The sequence below is a fragment of the Nothobranchius furzeri genome, chromosome 4 (genome assembly GCF_043380555.1).
Source record: "Nothobranchius furzeri strain GRZ-AD chromosome 4, NfurGRZ-RIMD1, whole genome shotgun sequence".
Lineage (NCBI taxonomy): Eukaryota > Metazoa > Chordata > Actinopteri > Cyprinodontiformes > Nothobranchiidae > Nothobranchius > Nothobranchius furzeri.
In genome coordinates this window covers 9,500,013-9,516,323 of record NC_091744.1, presented here as the reverse complement: position 1 = coordinate 9,516,323, position 16,311 = coordinate 9,500,013, and the positions used below count along the sequence as shown (strand labels likewise).

General features: G+C 42.3%; 1 protein-coding gene and 1 long non-coding RNA gene across 4 annotated transcripts in view; both read right to left on the bottom strand.

The window, feature by feature from the left end:
* Positions 1-12,660, bottom strand: part of LOC107389643 (UDP-GalNAc:beta-1,3-N-acetylgalactosaminyltransferase 1) — a 28,769-nt gene extending 16,109 nt beyond the window's left edge. Inside the window, exons 1-2 of one of the 3 annotated variants that reach the window (XM_015965891.3) lie at positions 12,141-12,660; positions 5,744-5,800 (exon numbers count right to left, since the gene is read on the bottom strand). The gene's annotated coding sequence lies outside the window, so the exon portion shown is untranslated. Of the gene's footprint in view, positions 1-5,743; positions 5,801-5,877; positions 10,557-12,140 lie in introns of those variants that run through there. The other 2 variants (XM_054743642.2, XM_054743643.2) reach the window with 2 other exon arrangements.
* Positions 12,661-13,278: 618 nt separating this feature from the next.
* Positions 13,279-15,964, bottom strand: LOC129164239 (uncharacterized). The gene is made up of 4 exons (XR_008563841.2): positions 15,363-15,964; positions 14,736-14,831; positions 14,560-14,646; positions 13,279-14,121 (listed from the first exon to the last, which is right to left on the bottom strand). It is a non-coding gene; the product is annotated as an uncharacterized lncRNA (long non-coding RNA).
* Positions 15,965-16,311: the final 347 nt, after the last annotated feature.

The following is a 16,311-nucleotide window of genomic DNA, read 5'->3' as shown; positions in this document are numbered from 1 at the left end:
GTGCACAAAAAAGGTGAGAAGTCTGTTATCGTGAAGTCAACTGGAAATGAAAAGAATCGGATCACCGTCATGTTGGCGTGCCTGGCTGACGGGACTAAGTTGGCCCCGTATGTGGTTTTAAAACGCAAAACTGTGCCGAAAGAGCCAATGCCAGCTGCCATTATTGTGAGAGCCCAGGAGAAAGGCTGGATGGAGCGCGAACTTGTGGTCGATTGGCTGAAAGTGGTGTGAGGAACGCGACGCGGCGCGCTCAGAAAAAAGAGAAACATGCTGATTATGGATGCGTTCCGTGGACACCTGACTGATGCTGTCAAAACTCAGGTGAGGAAGATGAACGGCGACCTGGTCATCATACCGGGCGGGATGACAAGCCAGCTGCAGGTGCTGGATGTGGTGGTTAACAAGCCTTTCAAGGACAACCTGCGCAGGAGGTACACAGAGTGGCTCCTGTCCGGTGATCACGCTCTCACACCGTCTAGAAAAATTCAAAAACCGACTGTACATCGGCTTTGTGAATGGATCCTCCAGGCATGGGATGCAGTAACAGCAGAGAGCATCATCAACGGCTTTAAAAAGTGTTGTATATCCAATGCATTGGATGGCAGTGAGGATGACATTCTGTGGGAGGAGGCGGGACCGCAGCGTGAGAGTGACAGTGACTCTGAGCAGAGCGAAGCAGAGGACATCTGTGAGTAAATGCCTCATGCAGACTTTTGAAATAACTTTTGATTTGACATGTTCAGAGAAGTTCTTAGCTTGACTACAGTGGGGTTTTTTTTTGTTCAGTACCGTTTGTGTAAAGCACTTTGAGTTGGATTTTATTTGTTTGATTAAGTGCTATATAAATAACATTTGATTGATTTCCTGACAGAACCCCAAAAGCTTCATAACCGATTTTTGTGATTGCATTAATAGGTAAATATTAAAGTAGTCTGTAATTACGGTATTACTGTATTTACCAAAAATTTTTCAAATATTAAATGTTTTCTTTAAAAAGTGAATTTTGCCTTTTTCTTAAAATTAATCTCTTGGAAAGGGGGGATCGTCTTATAATAGGGGTCGTCCTATATTTGGGTAAATACGGTAATCAGAGCAACGGCCATTTGTAAGCATTGATGCTACAGGGTTCACATACAATAGTTTAACCCAGGATTGAAATAAAGAACCAAAACCAAATTTCTGTAATGTAAAAAACAAATAATCCCACTCAACCCTATCGAACGCCTTTTCAGCATCCATAGACAACAGGCATTCAGCTACACGGTGACTAGGTGTGTAAATTATATTAAACAAACGGCGAATATTATAGAATGAGTGGCGATTCCCAAGGAATCCAGTTTGGTCAGGAGAGATTACGAAAGGAAGAGCAGTTTCTAACCTACGAGCTAACAACTTTGCCAGAATCTTTACATCGGTATTTAATAAAGATATAGGCCTGTAAGGGGCGCAGTCAAATGGGTCTTTTTCCTTCTTAAGCAGCATGGAAATGCAAGCCTGAAAACATGACGGGGAAGTTTCCCAGACTCAGAAGAACCAATAAATTATAAACTTAAAAAGGGGGAAAACTTCTTTGAAAAATCAGTTGAATACCCGTCTGGGCCCGGTGATTTCCCTGACTGCATGGATGATATAGCTGCTTTGATTTCCTCTACGGTGATGGGTGCTTCAAGATTCTGTCTAGTTTCTGGGAGAATAGAAGACATATCCAAAGAGTTCAAAAAAACTCTCCATATCGCACAAACAGGTAGTAGAATCTGACGTATAACGTTTTGAGGAAAAGGCTCTAAATTTGTCATTGATTGCTGTCTGATCAGATGTGATGTCCCCGCTGTCTGTCCTAATGCCCCGTATAGATTGTTTGGCCCTTGCATCGCGCAGCTGATTGTCAAGAATTTTACTGGTCTTTTCACCATGCTCATAAAAATTGCTCTTACTTCTGATCAAACAGCCTTCGACCTGGCGGGAAGAAAGAATATTGAATTCAGTCTGCAGCCTTAATCGTTCTTTATACAATGCAGGAGATGGTGAGTGTGCATGTAGTCTATCCAAATTTAGAATTTGGTCTGAAATATCCTTCTGTCTCTTTTCCATGGCTCTCCTTTTAAATGCAGCAAAAGAAATAATTTTGCCCCTAAGGAAGGCCTTCAATGCTTCCCAGATTGTTTGACAAGGCATGCCTGGAGTCCTATTTTCAATCAAAAAGGTTTTAATTTGAGGAAATATCGGAAACAAATGTTTCCTCGGCAAGCAGCGTAGGGCTGTCGCAGTTGAGGAATTCCCCCTGCGGTGATTCAGGGTGGCTTAATATTGCGGTGTGCGATATTATTGCAGCCCTTTTTTTTATTGCAGTACTATCTAAACATAATGTTTACACATTTAAAAAAGGTTAAAAATTGCCGTGCCTTCTTTTATAACACTTTACTGAATGCAGATCAAAGGGCAGTAACAACACAGATCGCAGTAACGTTTGTTTCTCCGACAGTCAGAGTCCGACTGAACTTAACAACAAAATTCAGGAGGAGGTTAAACTTTTAAATGCAAATTTGGCTGCAGCATCTAACAAATAAGAAACAAGTCCCCATTTTGTTTAGTTGTTTAAAATCAAGCATAAAAAATTACATGTACCGGGCGGGCGCACTATCATTTCACTTTCACACACGAATGACGGTGATTTATAGCTCGGTCACGTCCTTGTTACCCACAAGGAAAACCAGCATGTTAACCATATACGGTTTGAGAGAGGATCTGAGAGGGGTGGCAACATTTCCAGCAACACTGAAAACCCTCTCGGATGGTGCGCTCGTTGCACTAACGCACACGTACTTGCGTGTGACTCTGGCGAGCAAAGGGAATCTCTCCCGGTTGTTGCTCCACCATGTCAGGGGGGTTTCTTTAGGGTGGATGCATTCCTCCTGCAGGTAGCGAGTGAGCTCCAGCTCGGCTCAAGCCCTCTTCGGGGCGGTTGCAGAAGCAGTGCTTGTCCGGGACTTCAGCAGGTCTCCGAGCGTTTATTATTATTTTTTGCCGCTGGTGGCAGCTCTGTCTCGGCCAAGGACTCTGGCTGCGCAGCAGCTGACGTACTGAAAACCAAAGTGCTCCCAAAGGAGCGAAGTAACGTTTCGTTTTGATACCAGTGCAGCCATCCTTCTCAACATGCATCATTGAGTTGAACCAAGTTCAGTAATCGCGGTGGCCCATGATGCAGAGCGGTGGGCTTCTTCATATTGCGATATTTCATTTTTGCGGTTACCGCGACAGCCCTAAAGCAGCGACGGATCTAACCTCCAATGCCTTTTCACAAAGTCACTATCCAGAAGAGCCATTTTAAGAACCAGGGGGGCATTATCGGAAATTGTAATACTTTCATAACTGCAAGATTTAAGGTTTGGGAGCAGCTGATTGTCTATTAAAAAAAGTAATCGATGCGAGTGTATGTAAGATGTACGTGAGAGAAAAAGGAGTAGTCCCTACCGGTTGGATATAAGAAACGCCAAGGATCAGTAAGGCTAAAATCTTCAAGAAATTACCTAATATATTCGGCTGACTTATTTAGACTAGCAGGCTTAGAGGAGGAACGATCTAACCGTGCATCCAAAAAACGGTTAAAGTCGGACGCCCCGCTGGACTGGGCGTTTTGGGGCAAGGCTGCAGTGGGCTCTATCCAGCTCAGGCAGAGATGATAGGATCTGGTCTGGTCGCCAAATATCTCCACAAGACGCATGGAAAAAAAACACTGTTGGCTGCGGACCTTCCAGGGACTCGGGCAAGCCAACCACTCGTAGATTCAGCCTTCTGCTTCTCCCCTCGAGGTCAGAAAGTTTAGACTTCAGCACTGCGTTGTCTTCCTGTAGAGTCGCACACACAGTTTCGAGTTTCCCTAAGGGTTGGCTAACTTCCTCTGCGTTTGATTCAAGGTCCTTGATGCATTGCCCGTGTCCCGAGACATCGGTTTGAATTTTGTCCAGTTTGATGTCCAAATTCTCAAACAAGGATTTAAAGTCAGTACCAATCTTCATTCGGAGTTTATCAAGCATCTCTGAGATTTGCGCTGCGGTCAATGGCATGCTAGCTCTGTTAGCTGCGTTAGCCCGTGCGAGGTGCTTTCTGCTACCGAGTCCTTTTTGCTGCCTTTAGTCGATTTAGACATGACTTCCCAGCTCGTGATGTTGTTCCTGATGCTAATGTCCAAATTCCAACGGGGTTACGGATAGAGGAGAGGTGAAGAGAGTAATAAAAACAGATATTCTAGCGGGAGCCAGCAAACTGCACACCTACGCCATCGCTTGCCAACCGGACGTCCGTTAATCATATTTTAATATATCGGAATCCGTCTGATTAAGTAAAACTGGGCGGATATAAATTGTCGTTTGCGTTACTGTTTCAGAGGGTGAGGGGGGTGACAATGCATAATTGTTTAGTAATGAGGGCGACAGACCTAGCAGTCAAACGTTATTGGACCACACAAAAGAAATAAAGTAAAATGTTTGCATGTAACTCAACAAAAATTGGGTTGTGTCAGTCATCACTGCGTCGCCTACAGGTTGTGCAGAACAGCGCAGCCAGGTTCCTGACTGGGACCAGGAAACGGGACATCAGTCCAGTTCTGGCCTCCCTGCACTGGCTTCCGGTTTGCGATCGTTCACAATTCAGACTCCTCGTCTTTGTTTTTAATTTCTTCCAGGGTGGTGCTCCCCCCTATCTGGCCACGCTCCTGAACAAACATTCCCCATCACGCGCTCTGCGCTCCTCTGACCAAGGCCTGCTCGTTGTCCCTCGTTCTAGGTGTCGTACTCGCGGGGACCGGGCTTTCTCAGTCCTAGCACCGTCACTATGGAACCAGTTGCCACCCTCAGTTAGGCTGTCCCCATCTCTGCCAGTCTTCAAGAGCCGCCTAAAAACACACCTCCTCCACTTGGCGTTCCCTGAATGTATTTGAGTTAGGCCGCCATTTATGTTGATTTTATCTCACAGTTTTCATTGGTTCAATTTTTCCCTTGTTTTACACATTTGTCTTCTACTAGAATGTTTCACCTTTTTTGTAATTTGAATTGCTTTTATTTTCTGATTTATTCACTTTATTTAACTTTGTACTGTACAGTGTTCAGCGCCTTGGGCTTCCTGACAGGGTTGCGGAAGGCGCTTTATAAATAAAGCTTTGATTTGATTTGAAAAATCTACACACTGCTTTTATACACTCATCTAAACGATTAAGAACACCTGTTCAACTTCTCCTTAATGCAATTATCTAATCAACCAATCACATGACAGTTGCTTCGATGCATTTAGGGGTGTGGTCCTGGTCAAGACAGTCTCCTAAACACCAGACTGAATGTCAGAATGGGAAGAAAGGTGATTTAAGCAATTTTGAGTGTGTTATGGTTGTTGGTGGTCTGAGTATTTCACAATCTGCTCAGTTACTGGGATTTTCACGCACAACAATTTCTAGGGTTTACAAAGAATGGTGTGAAAAGGGAAAAATATCCAGTATGCAGCAGTCCTGTGGGCAAAATGCCTTGTTTATGCTAGAGGTCAGAGGAAAAGGGGCCGACTGATTCAAACTGATAGAAGAGCAACTTTGACTGACATAACCACTCGTTACACTCGAGGAATGCAGCAAAGCATTTGTGAAGCCACAACACAAACAACCTTGAGGTGGATGGGCTACAATCGCAGAAGACCCTACCGGGTATCACTCATCTCTATTACAAATAGGAAAAAGATGCTAAAATTTGCACCAGCTCACCAAAATTGGACAGTTGAAGACTGGAAAAATGTTGCCTGGTCTGATGAGTCTTGATTTCTGTTGAAACATTCAAATGGTAGAGTCAGAATTTGGCGTAAACAGAATGAGAACATGGATACATCATGCCTTTTTACCACTGTGCAGGCTGGTGGTGGTGGTGTAATGGTGTGGAGGATGATTTCTTGGCACACTTTTGGCCCCTTATGGGCCATTCCCATCTGTACCGGGTCGGGCCGGGCCGGGTAGCGTAGGTTGTTTACATATCTGGGTGGCCTGGTATTTTTCCGGGCCAACCAAGGCTCATTCTCAGCCCTCTTCTCGAGGGGGTCTGCTTCAGGCCGACCAGGGCCAACACACCCACTGCTGACAGCAAATTCACACCTTCCATTAGAGCAAGCCTCTGATTGTAGAATCAGCCCACATGGATTTAAGGCAAGGATGTGTGGAATCAACCGGGCCAGGCTGGGGCCGACTGGGGCTACCCGGGCCGGGCCGACCCGGTACAGATGGGAATGGCGTTGTTGTTATGATGTTGCGGATGTGTTAAAAAACCTCTAGTATAACTTACATGAACCTTAGGCAAATATATTCATTAGTAAATTTTCCATGAATCAAAACTGAAAGCTGTTTTAGGCCAGAATGCTTCCTGTGGTGAGATGAGCCGAGATGAGAAAAGCCATCGTTCTGGCTCTTCAGCTTCTGTAATAGTGGTGAAAAAGTAACAAAAGCATGGAGAAAATGCTAATATAAATGTATAAACCATAGCATTTATGGCTACGATGTGTTACACATCATGTGTACTAACCTCACTAAAATCAAGTCAATGCAATAAATTACAAAACCAAATCTCTGCTGCTTTGTCACACAAGTCAGTTTCTGTTCTGATAAGGAACATGAGCTGCAGCGCTGAAGTCTCTCTCTGTCACCTCTTATGTGGACAACATGAATTAGGAGAGCAGCAGCGAGGATAAAGTTTGTATATGGAAAATGATTTCCATTAAAATCATTTTTATTCTGATTCTATACATAAGCAGCATACATACGGCACAACAAATCAAAACATTCATGAAACCACACATAGCACAGAGTTACTGTAGATGCATAAATGTTAATCAATAAAGAAAATCTGAAACAGCTGCAAGTGGGCATGTGTTCATGCACCAAAACCAAACAATGTGTTTTAGACTGACAAAAACATGTAATAGACATCAAATTAGCAGGTAATTCATTCCAATCAATTGGAGCTTTGGCAGAAAAGGCCAACATCCCTGAAATCTGATGAGTTCTGTGAATGTTGTAATTCAATTCAAAGATACTTTATTAATGTAAAGAATATAAACAATATCCACTGTTAAACAGATAAAAATCTGCAGCATGTGAGGGCATTGTCTTACATGGTTCAAAAAGCTCCTGTGTGAGCCACGTCAGTTTGATAAGCGCAGCTCAACAATTTTTACACTATACAAAAACTACTTGTGTCAGCAGTCTATGATATCGTCATACCAACAATATGAGGATGAAAGAAAATAACAAGGAAACTGGAAAATAAGACAGGCTGCATAAAGTCATTAGCTGATGTATTTCTAATGAAAACAGACATAAACCTCAGAGGGAAGGGAAAATGCAAAGTGCTGTTAAACTTCTGCATATCCTACAAAAATAATTCAGTGAAACTAAAAAAAAAGATCAAAAAGAGACCTGCATGCTTTCAAGAATACTACCAACTACTTTCGGATCTCCAAAGTTGTCAAACAGGTTCTTCTTTCCTTTGACTAAGATCAGCGTGCAACAATGGAACAAAGTAAATGTCTGAAGCAGATCAGGTTTCGCACAAAACCTAACACATTTCTACCAGGCCAATCAGCTCAGCTCAATTTTCACAGTATCTGTAACTGCCCTAAAGATTTGGTAAACAAATAACAGATGTGGTAAAATTCCAGTTCAAATCAGATGTGCTGAAGCACTAAGTGAAATGAGCACCCTCACACTGCATTTATATCGCTCTTATAATCATTTAAATAATATGCTTATGATAAAGCTTGAGCATGTAGTAGGGCTGGGCCATATGGCCTAAAATCAATATCACAATATATTGAGGATTTCACTTTGATAACTATAGGTATGTACAGAAACAAAAGTAGTCCACTAGATGGGATTGTCACATGTATTACATTGAGTCACATGAGTCACATTTTTACATGACTCAAGGTGGTACAGCTTCTTAAAGGGACATGAACGTTGCCAACCTACACACATCTTTTCATGTTTTAAATTATCAAATTTAATGACATGGGGGAAAATAATCTCGATAAGAGTCAGAAATTTTGATAACGATACATTTTGGATTAACTGCCCAGCCTTAGAGTGGTTTTAAATATTTTAAGCAATTTAAAAAAATGCTTAAGCATGACTACCGTAAATCCTCTAATACAGGTCGGTATTCAATTAAAGGCCGGGTCTCCAATTTTGGCCGGTGTCAGAGTCAGCGGAGGTAAATAATGGCCGGTCTCTTATTGTGGCCGGATGGAATGTGGTAACAAGCAAGTACAAGCGTCCCAGCGGCAGGGTTATAGTCCCTAAATCAACCAGCAGGGGGCAGTAGGGATTCACGCAGACATTTATTAGGCATTTTCTTCAAGCTTTATAATGCTTCAGACATGATCCTCTATCACGCTCCTACCACACAGAGTCACGGTGTCAGTTAACCATGCTAATTCAACCCGCTCCACAGAACACACATCACCTTCCGTGTGGCTTACATAACACTCACACAACACGCAAATCAGCACATAGGAACTAGCAGAACGATAGGAAACACATATAACACAATACCCAGAATGCACCTGGCTTACAACCCCAGCCAGGTCATTACACTATCAAGTTCAAAGATAACGTGCTGATTATGCTGCAGAACACTCTGGGGAGCAGCAGTAGGGGGTGTATGAACTACAGTAATCCCTCGTTTATCGCGGTAGATGCGTTCCAGACCAGGCCGCGATAGGTGAAAATCCGCGAAGTAGGGACTCCCAGCATGCCCCTCGCGGGGATTCCCTCCACGTCGCACCTACGTCACAAACCGCGGCTATAAACGGAAGTCGCCTTTACAGCTCAGTCATCGTTTCTTCAGATTCATGATCAGAGTTTCCAACCTACCGATCAATCCAACGAACTATCAGGTCATAGTAAGTTATCTTACTTACTTCTGGAAAGCCCGGCATTTCCGTGTCACTTCGTTGATGCTCGAACGCTCGGGGGTTTCCTAGAGCAGCCGGCGTTTCACCGACGCTATCACTTCCGCGTCTGTGAAACCACGCTCCCTATTGAATTATCGTATGATCACATTCTCTGTGATCAGCAATGCGCTGTGCCAGACCGTAGGTACTGACACGCGATCGTTCATGTCGGTTCATTTCCTGTTTTCTGTCTTTTATTTGCGCCTCATGCGTTTCGCTGCATGCTGTGGAGCGGGGCGGTGCGCGCATCAACTTGTCCTCCAACGCACTGATCACTGATACGGCCGCCAAACAGCAAGCGCTCCGCTGTTTTTGCGGTCGGTAGATATTTTAGAACTGCAGTTCAAAGGTAACTCATAAGGTGAATATATATGAACCCAGGCAGCAGTTTTTCTTTAGGATTGAGAGGAGATGCAGGAAGATAATAAACAGACAGGACAGAAAAATAGTCAAATAAAAACAAGTTAGTTTTTGTACCTGCTGTTGCAACATACAGACACCATTGAAGGTAATCAGAAGTGAGGAACAGAAAATGAAATAATTATTTTAATGTTTAGAGCAGCAGGAACTCCGAGAGGCTGCAGGCGCATCAGTGAGTTTGCGGCTGCTGCGCGGGGGGAGGGGGGAGAGGGCTGAAGCAGAAACTACCGTTGTTAAAAGAAATGTGTTTAACTTTGAAAATGTGGGCACAATTTTAATTGTCAAAAACTCCAGCAAACCATTAGTTCATTTTGCTCAAATAGAAAAGGAGGCCTGCCTCTAATACTGGCCCTCCTTCCAATAAAGGCCTGGAGCTTGATGAGCTTGAGTCAAATACAGGCCCGGGCCTGTATTAGAGGATTTACGGTATATGACACTGTTCTATGATATAAAGTAGGTAATCATTCATTTCATATTTGCCCTAAGTCTCTCCCCAGCCTCTACAGCAAAACTAAATAATTTACGCGAGTCTAGAGCGTCAACCAACAGAGCTGCGTATCCACAAGAGAGCTGTCAATCAGCAAGAATGAGCCCCAGTACCCAGCATGCACTGACACAGATGCCTCAGTCAGCTTAGCACAACAACCTAGCTTGAATGCTAACTTGACCAGCATTGAAATGTTTTGTCTGCAAACTTCAAGCCAACTGTGGAAGAAGGAAGGGTACTAAAATGGATGTATCTCTGGAGTTAAGAGATTAGTGTAGGGTTCAACAATGTGCTACATTGTAGTATTTGCTGGGATGTGCTAGCATCGCAAGTGCCAGATTTCTGATGGTTTTAGATGTTTTCCCTGCTCAAACATTGCATTTCTGTTTAAAATGAGCAGCTCCTGCAAAACCTGATAAGAAAAATCTGCATTCTCGATCAGGCATGTCCGAGTGGGAACATTTCAAAACATTAGGTGTGTTTCCACTATCAAAACTTCAGGGTAATTTTATCGGAACTTCCAGACATGAATCACTCCTGTGAATACTAGGGAAGCCTGTGGAGGCCGTTAGATAAAGGTGTTAAAAAAACAAATGCAGAGTGAGGACCAATGTTTTCTCTGCATAATCTCAGGCGTGGCGCAGCGACACAGCTACGAAATCCATCCACCCACCCCCGCTCTCAAGATGACGCACGCACGCGAAACACTGTGCGCACCCCCCCCCCCCCCCCCCCCCCCCGGAAATAGTTTAGGGAAAACACTGGAGGAGACAGGTTTTGCTTTCGATTCTACAAACGGACACTAGGGGGTGCTAAAAGCAAGCCTAAACTGCTTAGTTCCCCTTTAACATTAAAACGTCTTCTGGGCTCAGAAGCAGCTGCTTGACTTGCCGAGTCCACCATTTTCACAGTGCCACCCTCGTAGGGGTGGGCAATATAAACGATATAAGGTAGAAATTATATAAAATTGGGTAATGATAGAGTTTTTGGCTATATCGCAATACCGCGATATTGAGATAATACATGACGTCACTAAGATGTGCACCCTGCTGACATTGGGGCAACGCAACAGAATGGCAGTGACTGCAAGCATGGAGTGGGCGGAGGCCTATATGCCTCTAGTGGCATATGTTTGCCACATGAGAATATTTAAAAGCATGTTATTTTAACATAAATAAACAGAGGAAAAAATATATCACAATATATATCGTTACCGCACATGTTTCAGATTATATCGCAATATAGATTTGAGGCCATATCGCCCAGCCCTACATCCTCGCTTTGCCAAGGGGATTGTTTGCTGTATTTGGCAACCCGCAATGGTGCCCTCTATTGGATGGTAGATGTAACCATTAACCAGTGACATGCTGTGAGAATAAATATTTCATAAATTATATTAAAATGTATTTTTTTAAGAAAATGCTGTTCCTTCATTCTGCACACCTCTAATAGATTTTTATTTAACTGTTCCACATTCATCTTTAACTATTGCATTTTTAACTATTTGTGCAATTACTTAAAAAAACTGCAAATGTATTTTGGAATCATCTAGTATTTGATCAATACATATTTAGCAGATACTTTCATCTAAAGCACTTTAGGTATGATGTCGAGATACCAGCCTTGTGAATCAACTACTTTAGATTGTGGGAGGAAACTGAATAACTGAGACAACCTTCATATGCATGCCAGCTCCATTTAGAAAGGCCACCACCAACCTACTATCTCACTGAGATGAACAACTGTGCCACGTGCAGCCTATGATCAGAGCTTCGTCTTTATCAGATGGAGTTTATGTACACAAAACAGGAATTTGAAATCGAAAACCTATCAAATTCATATATTCTTTGGAAAGAATATGAAAGCAGAAAAAAGTCCCATTTCCCTCTACATCCATTCTGGTCTGTAGCTTCACTAAAACTGCATTTTGGGTTACATCTCATACTTTAATAACCATCTTTGCAACATTTAAGATCTGAAGGATAAGGAAGGCATCCGATGAACTAATTTAGAACAATTATACACAAATGACAATTGTCTGCTGGTAATTGTACATTTCCTGTCAATAAAAAGACTCTTTAACTTAATAATAGTTACTAAAAAAATATTAACAAAGCCTGAATGTCAAGATGATAAGCTTTTACCGAAACGAGGCCATCCTTGGAGTTTACTTTGAGAACAGTCTCCATTACAGCTTGTGGTGTGAGAAATATCAGCGCGAGACACACAGGTGAATGTTTTCACAAGCTCCACGTACCTTTAGCTAATTTAAGACTTTCCTCTGTTCGTTACCGTCTTTGCTGAGCGGTACATTCCCTCGTGGGAGAACGGTGTTCATGTTAACGTAGCTCAGGTGCCTCAAGCAGCTCACCAGATGGTCCTACCAGTCTGAACACCGCCCTGAGACACAAGGAAAACACCTACTTCCCTGTTGCTCCCTAACTTCAGGTCCCAATAAAAAAGCCCGACAACCAACCAAAAGTACACCGTTAACTACTTTATCTTGTCCTGAAACGGGAAATGTTAATTGGTTCGAAAAGTGTTAACGGATTAGAATCGACTCACGGAAATGCCCGAGGGTGATAGCTCCGCCCCCTTCATTTACCCTTTCTTTGACTGATCTGTAGTCACCTCACCCCACCCCAAAGCCATAGAGACATATCTCAAAAGGTCTGCCCCACCCTTCTTAAAGGAGACATAACATGCTTTTAAGTTATTCCTTTTTACATCTAAATCCTTCAGTTGGGGGTCTAAAAACAGTGGAACTGCAGTTCTTTGGTCTGATTTCCTCATTATTGTTGCTCTACAGACCCTCATCTACCCCTGTTCTGAGGAGAGTCTTGAGAACGAGCCGTTTTTGGGTACTGTCTCTTTAAACTGGAGGAGGAGCTGTAAACTCCGCCCCCCTCCATATTGCAGACCTGTACTCTCCTCCCCCAGCCGGACTTTGTAGTTCTATAGAGAAATCATTATTTAGCATAGCAGATTTAGCATAGCAGATTAGCATTTTTAAAACATGTGGGGAGAGTAGTTCATCAAGCTGTTCCAAGGCTGCTAACTCTCTCATGCATTTGTCTGTAGTCACTCACACACACCTGTCACGGCCGACGGAGGGACAAGTGAGCAGGCACGTGCGCGCACACACACACATCCGTCACGGCCGACGAGACAAGCGAGCAGGCTCGCGCACGCGCACACACACAAGGAATGCTGCTTGCTTATTTATTTCTATAAAAAATGTTTTAAAAAATGATACAGCTCATTAAAACACCATTAAAATATATTTTATTAAGATCTCTATCTATATATATATACATAAATAATTTTATAAGTAGTCTTATTTAATATTGGGTATCTTAATGGCTGAAAATGGATAAAAAGCAGTTACATTTTAATTTAAAGATTTGAGATTCTAGTCAAAAATAAAAAACATTCCTCCAAATGTTCTTTAATGTGATCATTATAATTCTAATGCTTAGAACTTTGTTTTTATTGTCTGCAATGCGTAGCCTATATCTTTATTAAATGTGTTTAGCTGTAAAGTGGTAATTCTCTCTAATGTGTACAGAGAGGTGGAAATCAGTGCTGCAGTGAAATTCCCAAGATCAGTCTGCTTTGCTAACAAATATAGTTAAATCTTACCTGCATTCTAAATAAATACCATTAGGTGGAAACATCAGTAGGCATTGAGTTATTGATACAATCCCTAACAGCCAGAATGGAAGAAGAGCATGCTGGGTCATCCTGGATCTGAGCCTGTTCTGTGTATTTACCTACAGGATGCAATAAATGTCTACAAGGCGGAGTTTGGACCATTACATCTAAAAGAAAACATACAATCAGTGATTTTTTTATTGTTTACATTAAAATACAAATTTTCTAAGAATTAACCTCACAGCAAATAAGTAGAACTATATAATAAACAGGTTTTAGTAGTTAAACAGGCATTGTGCACACAGGTGCTTTGTGTCCCGGTGCTGTGGTATCTAGGTCTCAGAGTTCCTGTCCTCCTGCCGTCTTCTGTTGTCCTCAGGATACGGATTGATGTTTCCTGATGATGAGGGAGGGGAAGTATGTGGGCTTCAAACTGGTCCTGGATAACAGTGGGAGACCTCCGTTGTCTGAATACTGAGACCAGAGAGTTGGTGAGATGCAGATCTTCTCTACCTCATCTAGAAACGGAGTTGGTTCAGGGAAAACTTTTCCAAAGACCAGTTCCATGATGTCATCGCCATATTCTGCAATGATAGACGATAACTTTAATGACATATTTTGTTTACAAGCAGCTTTAGGAAAGTTGTTTCTTTAGCTTTCATGTTTATAGTCACGTTTGTGTTGCTGCAGTGACTTCATATTCTTACAAATGTAATAAAATAGTGACACTAAAATTATACAAATGATTCCTTATGAAAGGAAGCTCATTAGAGAGCAGTGCAGACAGACTTACTACATGCTGCAGCTGTTTTTGTAGGCCAGCTGCTGCTGAATTTGGGGAAAGTTATTCTGCACACATCCAGATCAGATGGTCGATTACAGAAAATAATGTAATTCAATAATTTCTAAACAGACTAAACAAGTAAAACATCAAATAAATCACTCTGCTGTCATCAGATGGAGGGATTCAGGGGGTGAGGTGTTCTTAATGATGAGGGTGGCTGAGGTGTGTCATCACTCACGTTGGTCTGGTCCAGACCGTCTCTTTACTGGTGGGTCTCCTTCCTCAGTAGGTGACGTGAGCTCCAACATCTGAACGTTCTGTGTTCCTTAGAGGAGAAGAAAAGTAACATTAGCAAGCTGGCTAAATTATTTTTACTAGCATCTCAAGGCCTTGGAGAAGCAGATCTTCACTTACCTAAACATCAGACCAGTTTGTCCCAGCTGAGCTCATCAGGGCGTTAGTCTGACAGCCTGTCAGTGAAACACGGCTCCAGCCTTCTGGATGTGGACTCTAAAAAGCAAAGGAACATTTTTACTTTGTTTTAATTATTTTACAGCCGATTTTATCAGCTTTCCGATGCTCACGCTCATACAGACGGTGAGCTTTGCTGCGTCTGACTGATGCAGAGTTCGTTTTTATATCTGCAGTGAGACAAAAAACTAACCTCACTTCACTCAGAGATTGTTCTTTAAAACTATTAAATCCACTGTGTTGACGCACTTTAATGACTTTGTCACGCTGCATTTTAGCTGATATGGGACTTTATTTACTGGATGCTAAGATTACATCACACTCACGTAAAATAACACACAGGCTCTCTGCTGTTACAGTCAGTGGATGTACATCTGGTGTAAAAGAAGGCGTTGATCAGAAATCACATTTTATTCCACGAAAATCAGCCAAATCCACATTAATCTGGGTGCTAACTTTACTAGCATACTGTGCTAGCGATAGCAAGCCGGATGCTAACGCTTTAGTGCTGCTAATGCCCGTAAACCTAAAGTAAAGTTTGTCGACATTTTAGAGATATATGAAGCTTACCGCTCTGCTGCTGTGTCCTGGTGCTGTCACATTCAGAAGGAAATGACTCCTTTTAGATAGATGAAGCCCTCGGTACTTACTAGCCAGGAGACACGAACGAACCACGCGCGCGCGCACACACACACACACACACACACACACACATACACACACACACACACACTACTTTTTCTTCTGTTTTTTTTTTAGCAGTAGTGTCATCAGCTCCTGGGTTTAAATACTGCCACACCACCCTTCCTTAAAACGAGGAACAGTTTTGAGCTGTGTGTGGCTAAAATAACCAGACATTCTGCATTTTTCCAATAGGACTACAAAAAATCTTAGCGAGATGAAAAAATGGCGGATTGGCTCTGTGTTTAGCCGAGGGCCATTACCATATTTGGTAGTTATCCTGACGAAATAAATTACTGATTTAATAGATAATTTGAAAAACTGAACGGGTGGACAAATATGCCCAAAACTTAATTATTAAATATCTAAATAGCAACTCCAGTGAATAATATAAGCCTTTTTGCTCACTTAGACACTTAAAATGTGAAACACACTGTGTTAACGGATAAAAAAGTGGGTTTTTCATGTTATGTCTCCTTTAAAGGTGTGGAACAATCGTTAAATCAATACATTTGCAGTGTACCCTAGCAAGTCGTACTATGGGGGCGGGGATGGGGCAACAGTTTCAGGTACTACAGGAGAGCATCAGGCCCAGTTGCACTTCCACCCTGGCACCCCTCGATTGCGCATTCTTGTCCAGGGGAATATTTCATTATTGTACATGTATGGTTACAATCAAATGTTTCTCTGTTGGAAAGATGCATCGCAGGTCTGTTGATATACAGCTGCTGGTCATCCAATTAGAATGTCATGATAAAGCATATTTATTTCAGTAAATCCATTCAAAAAGTGAAACTTGTATATTAGATTAATTCATTACACACAGACTGATGTTTTT